Consider the following 15,453-nt stretch of genomic DNA (forward strand, 5'->3'; position numbering starts at 1 on the left):
AGGTCAGTTCACCTCAGCAGTGGGCAGACTACTGCCCCTTTGATCATGACCTCACCTCCCATCACCAAATCATCATCTCCCAGACCATGCACAACCTCATCATCTTTGGGGATCTCCCATCCACAGCCTCCAACTTCATTGTCCGTGAACCCTGCACTGCCTGATTCTACCTCCTACCGAAGATTCACAAACCTGACTGCCCTGGTTGACTCTGTCTCAGCCTGCACCTGTCACACCAAACTTATTTCTTCCTACCTCAACATTGTCTTATTCCCCTTAGTCCAGTAACTCTCCACCTACATTCGTGACACCACCCATGCCCTTCACCTCCTCCAAGATTTTCGTTTCCCCGGCCCCCAACACCTCACCTTTATCATGGACGTCCAGTCCATGTACACATCGATATGCCATGACAAAGCTCTCCAAGCCCACCGTTTCTTCCTCTCACATCATCCCAACCAGTACCCTTCCACTGACACACTCATCCACCTGGCTGAATTGGTCCTCACCCTCAACAACTTCTCCTTCCAATCCTCCCACTTCCTCCAAACCAAACGGGTAGCCGTGGGCACCTGCATGGAACCCAGCTATGCCTGCCTGTTTGTTGGATGTGTAGAATAGTCCATCTTCCACAGTTACACTGGCACCACCCCCCACCTGTTCCTCCGTTACATCGATGACTGTATCAGCGCTGCCTCATGCTCCCACAATGAGGTTGAACAGTTCGTCAACTTTACCAATACATTCCACCCCGAACTCAAATTCACGTGAACCATCTCCGACACCTCCCTCCCCTTCCTGGACCTCTCCATCACCGTCGCTGGTGATCAACTAACCACAGACATCTACTACAAGCCCACCAACTCCCACAGCTACCTAGACTATACTTCCTCAACACCCAACTCCTGTAAAAACGCCGTCCCTTATTTTCAATTCCTCTGTCTCTGCTGTATGTGTTCCCAGGATGACCAATTCCACCTGAGAGAGTCCCAGATGGCTTCCTTCTTCCACGATTGCAACTTCCCTTCCCACGTGATTGACAATGCCCTCCAGCACATCATCTTCACTTCACGCACCACCGCTCTTGAACCCCACCCTTCCCAACGCAACAAGGACAGAACACACCCTGGTCCTCAGCTTCCACTCCACCAACCTCCGCACACGAGGCATCATCCTCTGTCACTTCTGCCACCTCCAAACGGACCTCACCATCAAACATATGTTTCCCTCCCCACCCCATCAGCATTCCAAAAAGACCATTCCCTCCACAACTTCCTTGTCAGGTCCACGCCTCCCCCCCCCCACAGCCCACACACCACTCCTGGCACCTTTCCCTGCCACTGCAGGAAGTGCAAAATCTGCGCCCACACCATTCCCCTCACTCTTCCAATGCCCCAAGGGATCCTTCCACATCTGTCAGAAATTTACCTGTACCTCCACCAATTTCATCTCCTGAATCCTTTGCATCCGGTGTGGTCTCCTTTACATTGGGGAGACAGGACGCCTTCTTGCGGATCATTTCAGAGAACATCTCTGGGACACCCACATCCACCAATACCACTGCCCCATGGCTGAACACTTCAATTCCCCTCCCACTCTGTCAAGGACATGCAGGTCCTGGGCCGCCTCCACCATCAAACTGTTATCACCTGACGCCTGAAGGAAGAGCACCTCATATTCTACGTTGGGACCCTGCAACCACACAGTATAAATGTGGATTTCAACAGCTTCCTCATTTCCCCTCCCCCACATTATCCCAGTCCCAAGCCTCCAACTTGGCACCGCCCTCCAAATCAACATTGACCAAGCATTATTTGGTGGTTAACTAACACTAAAATCTATAGAAACAATGACATTTCATAATGTCTTAACTCTACCAATAATCCCACACTACATAGATATACATCATTGCACACTCTCCTCAGGATTATAGTCTATACAGGAAACAGTGCACAGTCACTTCCCATCTTCCAACGAAATCTTAATTCCCATGTTGCTGAGTCATGATATTGAGTGTCCATGGAAAGATATGATAAAAATAATTTTGTCTGTGCTACCCTTTCAAGCAAATGTTTCATGCCCACATACTCACCTGATGAAGAAAATTATATCTCAACTCCTCTCTAAACCTTTGGCAAATTATATTAAATCTATCTCCAATTGGCATCTGAAACACGTCCTTTCTACCCACTCTAATTTTGATCTCCAAAATACTGTACACATCTTAATTAAATCTAACCTCATCCCCCACATTCCTAAAGAACCAGTCCAGGTATATCCCATCTTTCCCATAGCTAAAACTATTTTTACTTGGCAATACATAAAACCTAATCCAAATAAAAAACTCACACTGAGCCGAGTTTATGCCAAAGTAATACAAGTGAATATAAATAGCTGCTGCTCTGTTCCTCTAGTTCTCTAAGCTTGATTTTCATAGCTTTACAAACCCTTGAGAGCAGATTTGTTTCCAGGCTCTGAGCAATGTTGGCTGTGGTGAGAAACTTGGAAAATATGTCAAATAAGGACATTCTCAACTTTAACAATAATTTTCCAACCAAGTTCTGAATGTTGAGACAAGATTTTTGTGACTGAGTGGCAAGAGGTCTATTAGCCTGGATTTTCACTCATGGATTTTCAGCCTCATTATAACTTCTTCAATATGTAGGTTCATATTCACTTCCCACCACTTAGAAATTACATGTCAAGATTTCCTGACATGAAGGTCGGAGCACGCATCTGGCAGCTCTAGCTTATTGTTTGCTTCTTCAGACCTCCACCTTTGATACCCAGCACAAGGCATCTAAAAGGTACATTCCATGGTCACTGGCTGCAAGCTCCCAATATCCATGTACTTTGTCTGCACTTCAATGCTGAACATTGGGGTGTACTGGCCCCTTTCATTGGAATGCTGGTACAAGGAGACTTTGAGCACATAATCTGGACTAGGGGGAATGTCAGGGTTGCTCACCCATGCTTTCTGCCCTCATTCCATTTGTGTCTACTTTGAAGCCATAACCTCCCTGCCTTTCTTTGCCTTCTGGTGTTTTTTTTCCACAGACTCACCTTAAATGTTCACAGTTCTTCAGTGTTGACTTGATTTTCAGTGCCTACATAAAGCTAGACAGCTTGTCAGCAGGCATCAGTCACTGATGAACATCCTGCCTGTTAAAACTGGACCATGTGCCAGCTACTCACATGCCAATGATACGGTATGTGCTTTGAGCAAATAACTATGTCTGAAGTCAGAGGAAAATAGTCCCCAGTTAAGTCCAGGTAGACACCCTTCAGGTAGGAGGTCCTAGCACTGGAGGACAACCTCCTACAGAGGAAGACAGTCAGGGACCTGTACAGATAACAGTAAGGGATCTGGTCACTCATCATTCAGAGCTGTCTGACTAAGTTGCTCAAAGACATTGGTCACAGGGTGAGGGTGGCATGGAGGGTGGAGATGGAGGGCGGAGATGCAGGGCCTAGCCACCTCTGGAACATCCTAAGGGGACACTTCTGGGTGGCCTGTATACTGTTCTTACTCAACAGAGGTTCTTACCAGCACCACCCTGTCTCCTTGTGTGGACCAATAATCAGTAGTGAGATCTAGAGTGAGATCAAGATCCTTTGTCACTGTCAGCTTCATGCACACAAATGAAGAGCTCTTGTGCAGGTCCTTTTGCATATCCCACGCACTCAGCCTGCTGGACCTGGTTGTCCATGGCTGCTACCAACTTTACCCATGGAGTTAGCCACTCATGCCTGAGGTAGCAGGATGCTAATGGGCCTGCTGCAGTCCTGCTGCCTTGAGTCAGTTTGTCCCATTTCCCTGACAATCCTGCTCCTGTCTTTGGATGTGCATGTTGATAAAAGTTTTGACTGTCAATACCGTGGGATCCTCTTCTGCCGAGGACTGAGCAGACACCTGGACTTTAGGTGTCCTCCAAGTGCCAGTGATCTGGGGCATTTTCCTTTCGATCAGCTGAGGAAACATGGCAGTATCTCTCCCTCAGGTGCTCCCGACTCCAAACTAGCTAATGTATCCACCGAAGTGTCATTATCTGAATTGCTGGGTTAGTGCCGGGTGCAGGCACCTTACTGATGCTTCCTCTGAGGCTTCAGGGTCTCTTTCTCAGAGGATGTTCATTTAATCAGAGAGGCTGCAGAACTCTTGCTGGTACCTGCAGAGCAAAATGTACCATGGCAACTTGTGACATGATAGTGATAGTGGAGGTAAAAGTTAACAATGAACAAAGCTTTTTACTTAGTTGTTGGTACGTGGCTATTTTTGCATCTCTGTAGGACCAGTCCTGGTCCTCACCAGCGAGTCTAAGATTCTCTCCATGCAAAGGGTGAGGAGTCAAACATTAGCCCCATTCCACATTCCCTTCCTGGTTATTTTGGTCCTAATATTGCCCATTTGCCACTGGAATGAGAGAAAGGGAGGGACTGATTGTAATGAGTTTGGGTGGTACCGCTGCATTTAGGGGAAAGATGGTGAGGAGGTCGAAGCAAGTGAGAAATGCAGCATAGAGGCCATACAGGCCTTAAGGGTTGGGGGACTGGGATGGAACAGCATATGAAGGAAAATGTTGCAAAAAATAGTGAGAGGGATAGAGCATGAGCCTCAGTGGATATTCCATGCAGTAGCAGAGATTGATTGAGTGTTGGGTAGCAGAGAGAAGATAATGGCACTTACTCTGGCAGAGCAGAGCAGATCATTGACCTCCTGATGGCACTGCTGATTTATTCTCCAAATGTGGAAAGACTACAATGATTCTGTGGCAATCTCAAACCAGGCTGAAAGGGTCTGGTGCTGCAGCATCCTCTGGCAGTCCTGGGGGAAGAGGATGCCCCTCTCTTGCATCAGTCCAACTGTCAAGATCTCCAGGTCCCTATCCGCAAAGCTCGGCACTAGTTTTGCCTTGTCTGTCATTTCAATTGTGCAGGACAACACTTGACTGGTTACACAATAGCCTTTTAAAATGTCACTTTACCAGTGATCCCCGGGATATCCCAGCAAAGGCAAGTACTTCCAGTGACAATAAGTGAGAATCCAGCTAGCAACAGACAAATGGCCGGGTGCCATGGTGTTATGGTAACCAGTTGATGAGGTAAGTTTGGAGGATTGCAGCAAAAAACTAGGAAGATTTCATGAAGAGAAACTCTTCATAAAACTCAATAAAAGTGGCAGCCAATTTCTGGTAATATTCTGTTCATTGTCTCATTGCTTAAAGAGTATCTCTAGGTAGGGAAAGGGTGTAAGACTATAATTACACCTCAGCACTGTTTTCAGAGCATTGCTGAGTAATAATTGTGAAATAGACTAAGTGGAGTAAAATGACTGCTGAATGGTTACAGTACATATTTGGGATTAATCTCAGCCTGAGAGAGGGGGGATAATAGGTGATCGTGAACTGATTTGAGTCTGATTTGCTCACATTCTTTTCATATCATAATTTTCTTTACCTCATCAGTTCCACTTTACCAAGCAGAATTAATTTTAAAAATTCCACAAGTCAATAAGAATGAAACATGATAAAGTAAGTCCAATAAAAAAGAAATGGTGAGCACATGTATTTTAATGGGGATGGTGTACCTTTAACATAGCTGCTTGAAAGTCTATTTTTGTAAATTGAGGCTGTTTTTGTAATCCTTAGACACTAGCTGCAATCTTCCAATTAAGTTGAGAAAATACACCATCCATAAGCTTTTGCAGTGGAAAGCCTAATTTATCATTAAATCACTTTTGCAATTATATTGTAAGCAAGCAATACTCTTCAGTTTTCCTTTAGTTTTTCAAGCACCATTGTACCATTATTTTAGCTATAGATGGATAAATTTAGCCGTATGGTGATTTATTTTTAAAATATGTCCTGGTTAGATTCGCACAGTTCTTGGGGTTTGAGGTCATTCTTCCCTCTAGGCTAATTGGAGTAAACTTTTGTCTTCAGCTTCAGGGTACCAATATGACAAAAAACAGGAAGTACCGGAGAAACACAACAGGTCTAGCAGCAACTATGAACAGAAAGGCAGAGTTAACCAGAGAATCTTAGAAGAGTCTGAACAATGTGGGTTATAGAGTCATAGAGACGTACAGCACAGAAACAGACACTTCGGTCCAACTCATCCATGCCAAGCAGATATCCTAACCTAATTGAGTCCCATTTCCCAGCACTTGACCCATATCCCGATTCATATACCCATCCAGATGCCTTTTAAATGGTGTAAGTGTCCCAGCCTCCACCATTTCCTCTGGCAGCTCATTCCATACACGCACCACCTTCTGCGTGAAAAAGTTGCCCTTTAGGTCCCTTTTAAATCTTTCCCCTCTCACCCTAAGCCTAGGGACTCCCACACCTCAGGGAAAAGACCTTGTCTACTTACCCTATCCAAGCCCCTCATGATTTTATAAGGTCACCCCCTCAGCCTCCGATGCTCCAGGGAAAACAGCCCCAGCCTGATCAGCCTCTCCCGTTATTTCAAATCCTCCAATCCTGACAAGATCCTTGTAAATCTTTTCTGAACCTTTTCAAGTTTAACAACCTCCTTCCTATAGACGGCAGACCAGAATTGCACACAATATTTCAAAAGTGGCCAAACCAATGTCTTGTACAGCCGCAACATGACCTCTCAACCACTATACTCAATGTACTGACCAATAAAGGAAAGCATACCAAATGTCTTCATCACTATTCTATCTACACGCAAGTCCACTTTCAAGGAACTATGAATCTGCACTCCAAGGTCTCTTTGTTCAGCAACACTACTCAGGGCCCAACAATTAAGTGTATAAGCTCTGCTCTGATTTGCCTTTCCAAAATGCAGTACCTCACACTTATCTAAATTTAACTCCATCTGCCACTCCTCAGCTATTGGCCCAGCTGACCAAGATCCAATTGTACGCTGAGGTAACCTTCTTCGCTGTCCACTACACCACCAAGTATGGTGTCATCTGCAAACTTACTAACTATACCTCCTATGTTCACATTCAAATCATTTGCATAAATACCAAAAAGCAGTGGACCCAGCATCAATCCTTGCGGCACACCAATGGTCACAGGCCTCCAACCTGAAAAGCATCTCTCCATCACCATGCTCTGTCTTCTACCTTCAAGCCAGTTCTGTATCCAAATGGCTAGTTCTCCCTGTACTCCATGAGATCTAACCTTGCTAACCAGTCGACCATGAGGAACCTTGTTGAACACCTTACTGATGCCCATGTAGATTGTGTCCCACCACTTTGCCTTCATCAATCATCTTCGTTACTTTTTCAATAAACTCAATCAAGTTCATGAGACGCGATTTCCCACGCACAAAGCCATGTCGACTATGCCTAATCAGTGCTTGTCTTTTCAAATGCATGTAAGTCCTGTCCCTCAGGGTTTCCTCCAACAACTTGCCCAACACCAATGCCAGGCTCACTAGCCTATTGTTCTTTAGCTTGTCCTTGCCATATTTCTTTAGTAGTGGCACCACGTTAGCTAAACTCCAGTCTTCCGGCACCTCACCTGTTACTATCGATGATACAAATATTTCAGCAGGGGGCCCAGCAATCACTTCCCTCGCTTCCCACAGAGTTCCAGGGCACATCTGATCAGGTCTGAGGGATTTATCCACTTTTATGAGTTTTAAGACACCTCCTCCTCTGCAATATGGATATTTTTCAAGATGTCACCATCTGTTTCCCCTCATTCTATATCTTCCATATTCTTCTCCATAGTATGCATTGATACAAATTAGTCATTTAGTATCTCCCCCATCTCCAGTGGTTCCACACAGGCTGCCTTGCCAATCTTTGAGAGGCTCTATGGTCTCCCTAGTTCCCATTTTGTCCTTAATATATTTATAAAATCCCTTTGGATTCTCCTTAACCCTTTTTACCAAAGCTCTCATGTCCCCATTTTGCCCTCCTGACTTCCCCCTTACGTATACTCCTGTAACCATTATACTCGTCTAAGGATTCACTCGATCTCCGTAATCTATACATAACACAGACTTCCTTCTTTTTCTTGTCCAAAACTTCAATTTCTCTAGTCATCCAGCATTCCCTACAACTAATAGCATTTCACCCTAACAGGAACATGCTGTGTTCTGACTCTCATTATCTCATTTTTAAAGGCTTCCCATTTTCCAGCCATCCCTTTACCTGTGAACATCTCCTGCCCAATCAACTTTTGCAAGTTCTTGCCTAATACCGTCAAAATTGGCCTTCCTCCAATTTAGGATAAAGTGAGGACTGCAGATGCTGGAGTTTAGAATTAATCCTGATGAAGAACTTATGCTCGAAATATCAACTCTCCAGCTCTTCGGATGCTGCCTGACCAGCTGTGTGCTTTTCCACCAACATACTCTTCGACTCCTCCAATTTAGAACTTCAACTGTTAGATCTGGTCTATCCTTTTCCATGACTATTTTAAAACTAAGAGAATCATGGTCACTAGCCCCAAAGTGCTCCCCCACTGACACCTCAGTCACCTGCCCTGTCTTATTTCCCAAGAGTAGATCAGGTTTTGCACCTTCTCTAGTAGGTACATCCACACGCTGAATCAGAAAATTTTCTTGTACACACTTAAATTCTTTTCCATCTAAACCCTTAACACTATGGTAGTCCCAATCTATGCTTGGAAAGTTAAAATCCCCTACCATAACCACCCTATTATTCTTATCAATAACTGAAATCTCCTTACAAATTTGGTTCTTAATTTCCTGCTGACTATTGGGGATCTACAATACAATCCCAATGAGGTGATCATCCCTTTCCTATTTCTCAGTTCCACCCAAATAACTTACCTGGATGTATTCCCAGGAATATCCTTCCTCAGTATAGCCGTAATACTATCCTTATCAAAAATTCCACTCCCCCTCCTCCTTTGCCTCCTTTTCTATCCTTCTTATAGCATCTGTAACTTGGAACATGAAGCTGCCAGTTCTGTCCATCCCTGAGCCACATTTCTGTAATTGCTATGATATCCCAGTCCCAAGTTCCTAACCATGCCCTGAGTTCATCTGCCTTCCCTGTTAGGCCTCTTGCATTTAAATAAATGCAGTTTAACTTATCAGTCCTACCTCGTTCTCTGCTTTGTCCCTACCTGTCCTGACTGTTTGACTCGCTCCTTTTCCCAACTACTAGTGTCAGATTGACCTCTTTCTTCACTATTTCCCTGGGTCCCACCTCCCACCTTACTAGTTTAAATCCTCTTGAGCAGCTCTAGCAAATCTCCCTGCCAGTATATTAGTCCCTTTCCAATTCAGGTGCATTCTGTCTTTCTTATACAGGTCACTTCTACCCCAGAGGCGATTCCAAAGATCCAAATATGTGAACCCTTTTCCCCTGCACCAGCTCCTCAGCCATGCATTCATCTGTTCTATCCTCCTATTCCTACCCTTACTAGCTTGTAGCACCAGGAGTAATCTAGTTATTACTACCCTCGAGGACCTCCTTTTAAATTCATGTCTAACTTTCTATATTCTCCTTCAGAATCTCATCCTTTTCTCTTCCTGTCGTTAGTTGGTGAGATTTGTGGCAAAATTGGATGAGAAGTCCTATGCGGCCAATCTTGATGTGGGCAATATTCCACTCCATCTCTTATACTTTTGACAAGCAGCACTGAAACTTTCTTGCTAGGCAGCAGCGGGTTGCCAGTTAAACAGGGCTACTTATTGGTGAATATCATATTGATGGCAAGAAAAGCTAAGTGTGTTCCTCGACAGAAAGAACAAATCAGAAGGAAAATGATTCCTAGGTCGCAATAACTCACCTCAACATAATTGTTCCATGTCAGAAATGGCATGTTTATGGGACAGCATTGCTGTTAACTGGTAGGTAGCTGACAAAGAAAGAGAACCAAATAATTAGCACCTCCAAAACAGATTAAAAAACACATTAATAAAGGCCTACTGTGCTCAGAGTTTCTATTGACCTATCTTTAAATCCAATGGGAAAGAAATTAAATGGTCTCCTGTGCCATGCTTGTCAGTTCATACGTGAATTAGAAAGCAGGTAATCCTCAATAGATTATACATGCCCAGAAAATGATAAACATTCACAAAGCTCAGTCACTGGGAAACTCGTTATGAAGATATGTGTATGAAAATATTACGTATGAGCTAAGATGCTTCCAATGAACTCTATAGGAAACATATCTAAATGGCAGTATAAAATCACTGTTAGCTTAGCAGGTAGAACCATTTGACGATTAATGATTGCTTTGGTAGTAACAATACTAGCGTTAAGGACTAGACATTAATGTGTGACTGCATGTGGACTCAGTAAGAAGATCCTTTCCAAGAATTTCTCATTTGAATTGTTTTCCAAGGCTAATCAAACTTTAAATCCACTACAGGAATTAAGTCATAGAGTCATACAGCACGGAATCAGACCCTTCGGTCCAACCAATCCATGCCGACTATAATCCCAAACTAAACTAATTCCATCTGCCTGCGCTTGGCCATATCTTCCAAACCTTTCTTATTCATGAACTTACCCAAATGTATTTTAAACATTGTAACTGTACCCATATCTACTACTTCCTCTGGACATTCATTCCATGCATGAACCACACTTTGTGTAAAAAAGTTGCCCCATGTCTTTCGTAAATCTTTCTCCTCTCACCTTAAAAATATGCTTTCTAGTTTTGAAAACCCCATCTGAGGGAAAATACACCTGCCATTCATTTTATCAATACCCCACGTTATGTTATAAACCTATACAATATCACCCTGAATCTTCTGTGCTCCAGTGAAATAAGTCCAGCCTTTCCTTATAACTCAAATCTTCCATTTCCAGCAACATCCCAATAAATCGTTTCTGAGCCCTCTCCAGCTTAATAATATCTTTCCTATAACAGGGCAACCAGAACTGGACACAATACTCCATAAAAGGGCCCCACCAACATACGGTCCAATCTCAACATGATGTGCCAACTCTTATAGTCAGTTAGAACTCTTGCATGTTTTCTTACATCAGTATATTGGAATATACCGATATAAGAAAATACATTTCCTTTTGAACAACAAAATTGAATTCCTGCAAGAAATAATGCTCTCGTAATTTGATAAAGTTAGAAACTATAAATAAAATTGAAATGTATAGTAATGGCCATCCTGGACTGTCACTGACAGCCGATTTTATTTTTGAAAATGGTACTTTAAAATCACTTGACTTCAAGATAAATTTTATGGCTAATATATTAACTTAAGACTTTAATAAAGTATGCATCAGTTTTGTATAAAGGACATTAGTGACAAATCAGAATAGAACTTAAGATCTCACATGCGTCTAGTGACAGATAAGATGGACAAAACAAGTATTCAGATTTGTTTACATTCTTTAAACAGGTCAGCAGCCTGTCACCAACAGCATAAATGTACATCAAGCAGTTCTGACGATGAGACTCTCCCTCACTTATTTTCTGCTTTTGCTTAAGTTGTATTAATTTATGATTAATATCCATATTCTACTAACATTTATATCGAGGCTGCTGGCTAAATCAGGCATGATTCTGAAATGGTATGTCACGTTGAGGTTGTACAGGACCTGGGTGAGACCCTCTCTGGAGTACTCTGTCCAGTTCTGATTGTCCAGTTCTCAAAAAGATGTTTTTAAGCTGGAGAGTGTTCAGAAAAAGATTTTACAGGTAATGCTAGGAATGGAAGGCTTGATAATGGGAATGTTAAATGAAAATAGTTTAAAGATTGGCCTTGAAGAATTTGAGAAATGTGGCTATGACCATTTCCTATTTCAGTTTGTTCCACTGTGGGATTGTTCTTGGGAGTCATTGATACGTTGCCTTGGAACTAAATGGCCATGTAAGTTTATGTAGATAGCTGCTTTGTGTTTTGTTGGAGAGCTCCAGGTCCTTGTTGGAGTGAAATCCCACCAGTCTATTCCATTGTTTACAGAACATGGTGAGGTTTTTTTTTGTTTTTGTTGTAGAGATTCCTATTACAAATATTTCATTAAGAATATGGCACTAGGATATTGCCTACCAAGTCATGCAGAATCATATCCTTGGATTGCTCGATCATACTTAAATTTCTCGCCATATAAGGATCCTACATGCAATGTGTATACTCCAGGACTGGGTGAAAAAATATTTGGTATCTACATGTAGTGATCAATCACGAAAAGTTATATTTCTATTAAACAAAAATAATAATTAATTCTATGCATGAGCAGAAATATTTCACTGAGGTTTGCATGTATGCAAATTGAAGTGTTACTCTAATATATTTAGATTATTTTAACATTAGCTATATATCTCTATCACTATCTTTTCATCAGTAGCTATAATGTTGTTATTGACACTTTGCTGGGATATCTCACCATGGATATCAAATGTCCACTGGTATATACCAGTGGCTTTTTCTGATGTTTGCGTTCAAGGTAATATGAATAGGCTATTCAATTGGAGAAGAATTTTAGCCATGCTGATAATATTATTGCTCGATATCCATAAACAAGGATTTACTGAAGCATGGGCGAAAACAAGCATACGCTACAATCATGGATGAATGGACACTGTGCAACCACCACCAGATGTTCCCTCCCATTGGGGGAACACTTCAGTGGTCTGGGACATTTGGCTTCGGATCTTCAGGTCACCACCCTCCAAGGCGAACATGGTGATACGCAACAACGCAGAGTGACTGAATAGAGGCAGATAGCCAAGTTCAGTACACATGAGGATGACCTCAGACGGGACCTTGGGCTCATGTCACATTACGGGGACCCCTCTAAACACACACACACACACACTCAATCATGCACATACTCTCTCAAATACACACACACATACACTCCCCTCACACTGAAACCCATGCACACACCCTCTCACACTCATGCACACATTCTACCAAGCACGCAAACACGCAAACACAGTGTCCCAAGTGCACTCACACTCAGATGAACACATTCACTCTCTCTCTCCCTTACATTCCACACACACACACACACACACACACACACACACACACACACACACACACACACACACACACACACACACACACACACACACACACACACACACACAAGTCTATAGGGTGAATTTGCATTTGCAGAACTGTATTTGCAAATACATTCTGTTTTTGCTCAAAAAGCACACAACCTGGAGGTAGTCAATGCAGGTAGTCCATCTGTATAACATTTTATAATTCCTACTTTGGAAACAGAACCAGTCTGCCTCAAGATTGGAATACAGACAGATTCTAACCTCACACCATTAATACGTTGTCTGAGCCGAGATGGCACTTTTTTTTAAACAAAAGCTTGGTTATCTCGAGAATGTGACTTAAAAGTAGTTCTGGGATTTACATATTAATGAACCGAAAGCTGCAACCCATTAGAGCATAGAACATTACAGCGCAGTACAGGCCCTTTGACCCTTGATGTTGCGCTGACCTGTGAAATTAATCTGATGCCCGTCTAACCTATACCATTATTATCCATATGCAAGGGCAATGCCCATTTAAATGCCCTTAACATCAGCGAATCTACTACTATTGCAGGCAGGCTGTTCCACACCCCTATTCTCTGAGTAAAGAAACTACCCCTGATATCTGTCCTAAGTCTATCATCCTTCAATTTAAAGCTATGTCCCCTCATGTTAGCCTTCACCACCCAAGGAAAAAGGCTTTCATTGTCCACTCTCTCTAACCCTCTGATTATCTTATACGTCTCAATTAAGTCACTTCTCAACCTTCTTCTCTCCAACGAAAACAGCGTCAGTTCCCTCAGCCTATCCTTGTAAGACCTTCCTTCCATACCAGGCAACATCCTAGTAAATCTCCTCTGAACCCTTTCCAAAGATTCCACATTCTTCCTATAATGCAGGGAGCAGATCTGTACATAATACTCCAGGTGCAGCCTGATCAGTGTCTTGTACAGCTGAAGCATGACCTCGTGGCTCTGAAACTCAATTCCCCTACCAATAAACGCCAACACACCATATGCCATCTGACCAACCCCATCAACCTGGGTGGCAACTTTCAGGGATTTATGCACCTGGACATCGAGATGTCTCTGTTCATCTACACTGCTAAGAATTTCACCATTAACCCAGTACTCTGCATTCCTGTTACTTCTTCTGAAGTGAACTACCTCACACTTTTCCGCATTAAACTCCATTTGCCACATGTCAGCCCAGCTCTGCATTTTATTGATGTCCCTCTGTAACCCAAACATCCTTTGGCACTACCCACAACTCTGCCAACTTAGTTTTATCTGCAAATTTACTAACTCATCCTTCTACGCCTACATACAGATCATTTATAAAAATGACAAACAGCACTGGCCCCAAACAAATCCTTGCAGCACACCACTGGTAACTGAGCTCCAGAATGAACATTTCCCATCAACCACCACTCTGTCTTCTTCCAGCTAGCCAATTTCTGATCCAAACCGCTAAATTACCTTCAATCCCATGTCTCCGTATTTTCTGTAATAGCCTACCATGTGGAACCTTATCAAACCTCAGTGTAGTCCATTTATACAATATCAGCCACTTTACCTTCATCCACCTGTTTTGTCACCTTCTCGAAGAACCTAATAAGATTTGTGAGGCATGACCTACCCTTCACAAAACCGTGTTGCCTATCCCTAATCAAATTATTCCTTTCCAGATGATTATAAATCCTGTCTCTCACAGCCTTTTCCAACACCTTACCCACAACCGAAGTAAGGTTCACTGGCCTATAATTGCCAGGGTTGTCCCGACTCCCTTTCTTAAACAAGGGAACAACATTTGTTTTCCTCCAGCTTTCTGGCACTACTCCTGTCAACAATGATGACATAAAGATCAAAAGCTCTGCAGTCTTCTCTCTGGCTTCCCAGATAATCACAGGATAAATCTTATCCGGCCCAGGGATCTCATCTATTTTCAGATCTTCAAAAATTGCTAAAACTTCCTCTTTGTCAACTGCAATACCATCTAATCTAGTTGTCTGTATCTCCATATTCGCACTAACATTACCCTTTTCCAATGTGAATACTGACAGAAAGTATGCATTAAGCGCTTCTCCTACGCCTCAGATTCCACACACAACTATCTTTAATTGGCCCTAATGTTACTCCAGTCATTCTTTTATTCCTGATATACCTATAGAAGGCCTTAGGGTGTTCCTTGATCCTATCCGCCAACAACTTCTCATGTCCCCTCCTGGCTCTTCTTAGCCCTTTCTTTAAATCTTCTCTGGCTAACGTATACCTCCCAAGCAACCTAACTGAGCCTTCATGCCTCATCCTCACATAAGCCTTCTTCTTCCTCTTGATAAGAGCTTCAATTTCTTTAGTCAACCATGGCTCCCTCTCTCAACAACTACCTCCCTGCCTGATAGGAATATGCTTATCAAGGACCCGCAGTAGCAGTTCCTTGAATAAGCTCCACATTCCAAGTGTGTCCATCCCCTGCAGTTTCTTTCATCATTCTATGCATCCTAAATCTTGCCTAATCACATCATAAT

The 15,453-nt window shown here is 42.9% G+C and overlaps 1 long non-coding RNA gene across 1 annotated transcript in view; it reads right to left on the reverse strand.

The window, feature by feature from the left end:
- LOC140463024 (uncharacterized) overlaps window positions 1-15,453 on the reverse strand; it is a 53,630-nt gene that overhangs the window by 22,895 nt on the left and 15,282 nt on the right. Inside the window, exon 2 of the long non-coding RNA XR_011954577.1 lies at window positions 9,750-9,818. This is a non-coding gene — a long non-coding RNA (uncharacterized lncRNA). The remainder of the gene's footprint in view (window positions 1-9,749; window positions 9,819-15,453) is intronic.

This window comes from Chiloscyllium punctatum, chromosome 3, assembly GCF_047496795.1.
Source record: "Chiloscyllium punctatum isolate Juve2018m chromosome 3, sChiPun1.3, whole genome shotgun sequence".
Classification (NCBI taxonomy): domain Eukaryota; kingdom Metazoa; phylum Chordata; class Chondrichthyes; order Orectolobiformes; family Hemiscylliidae; genus Chiloscyllium; species Chiloscyllium punctatum.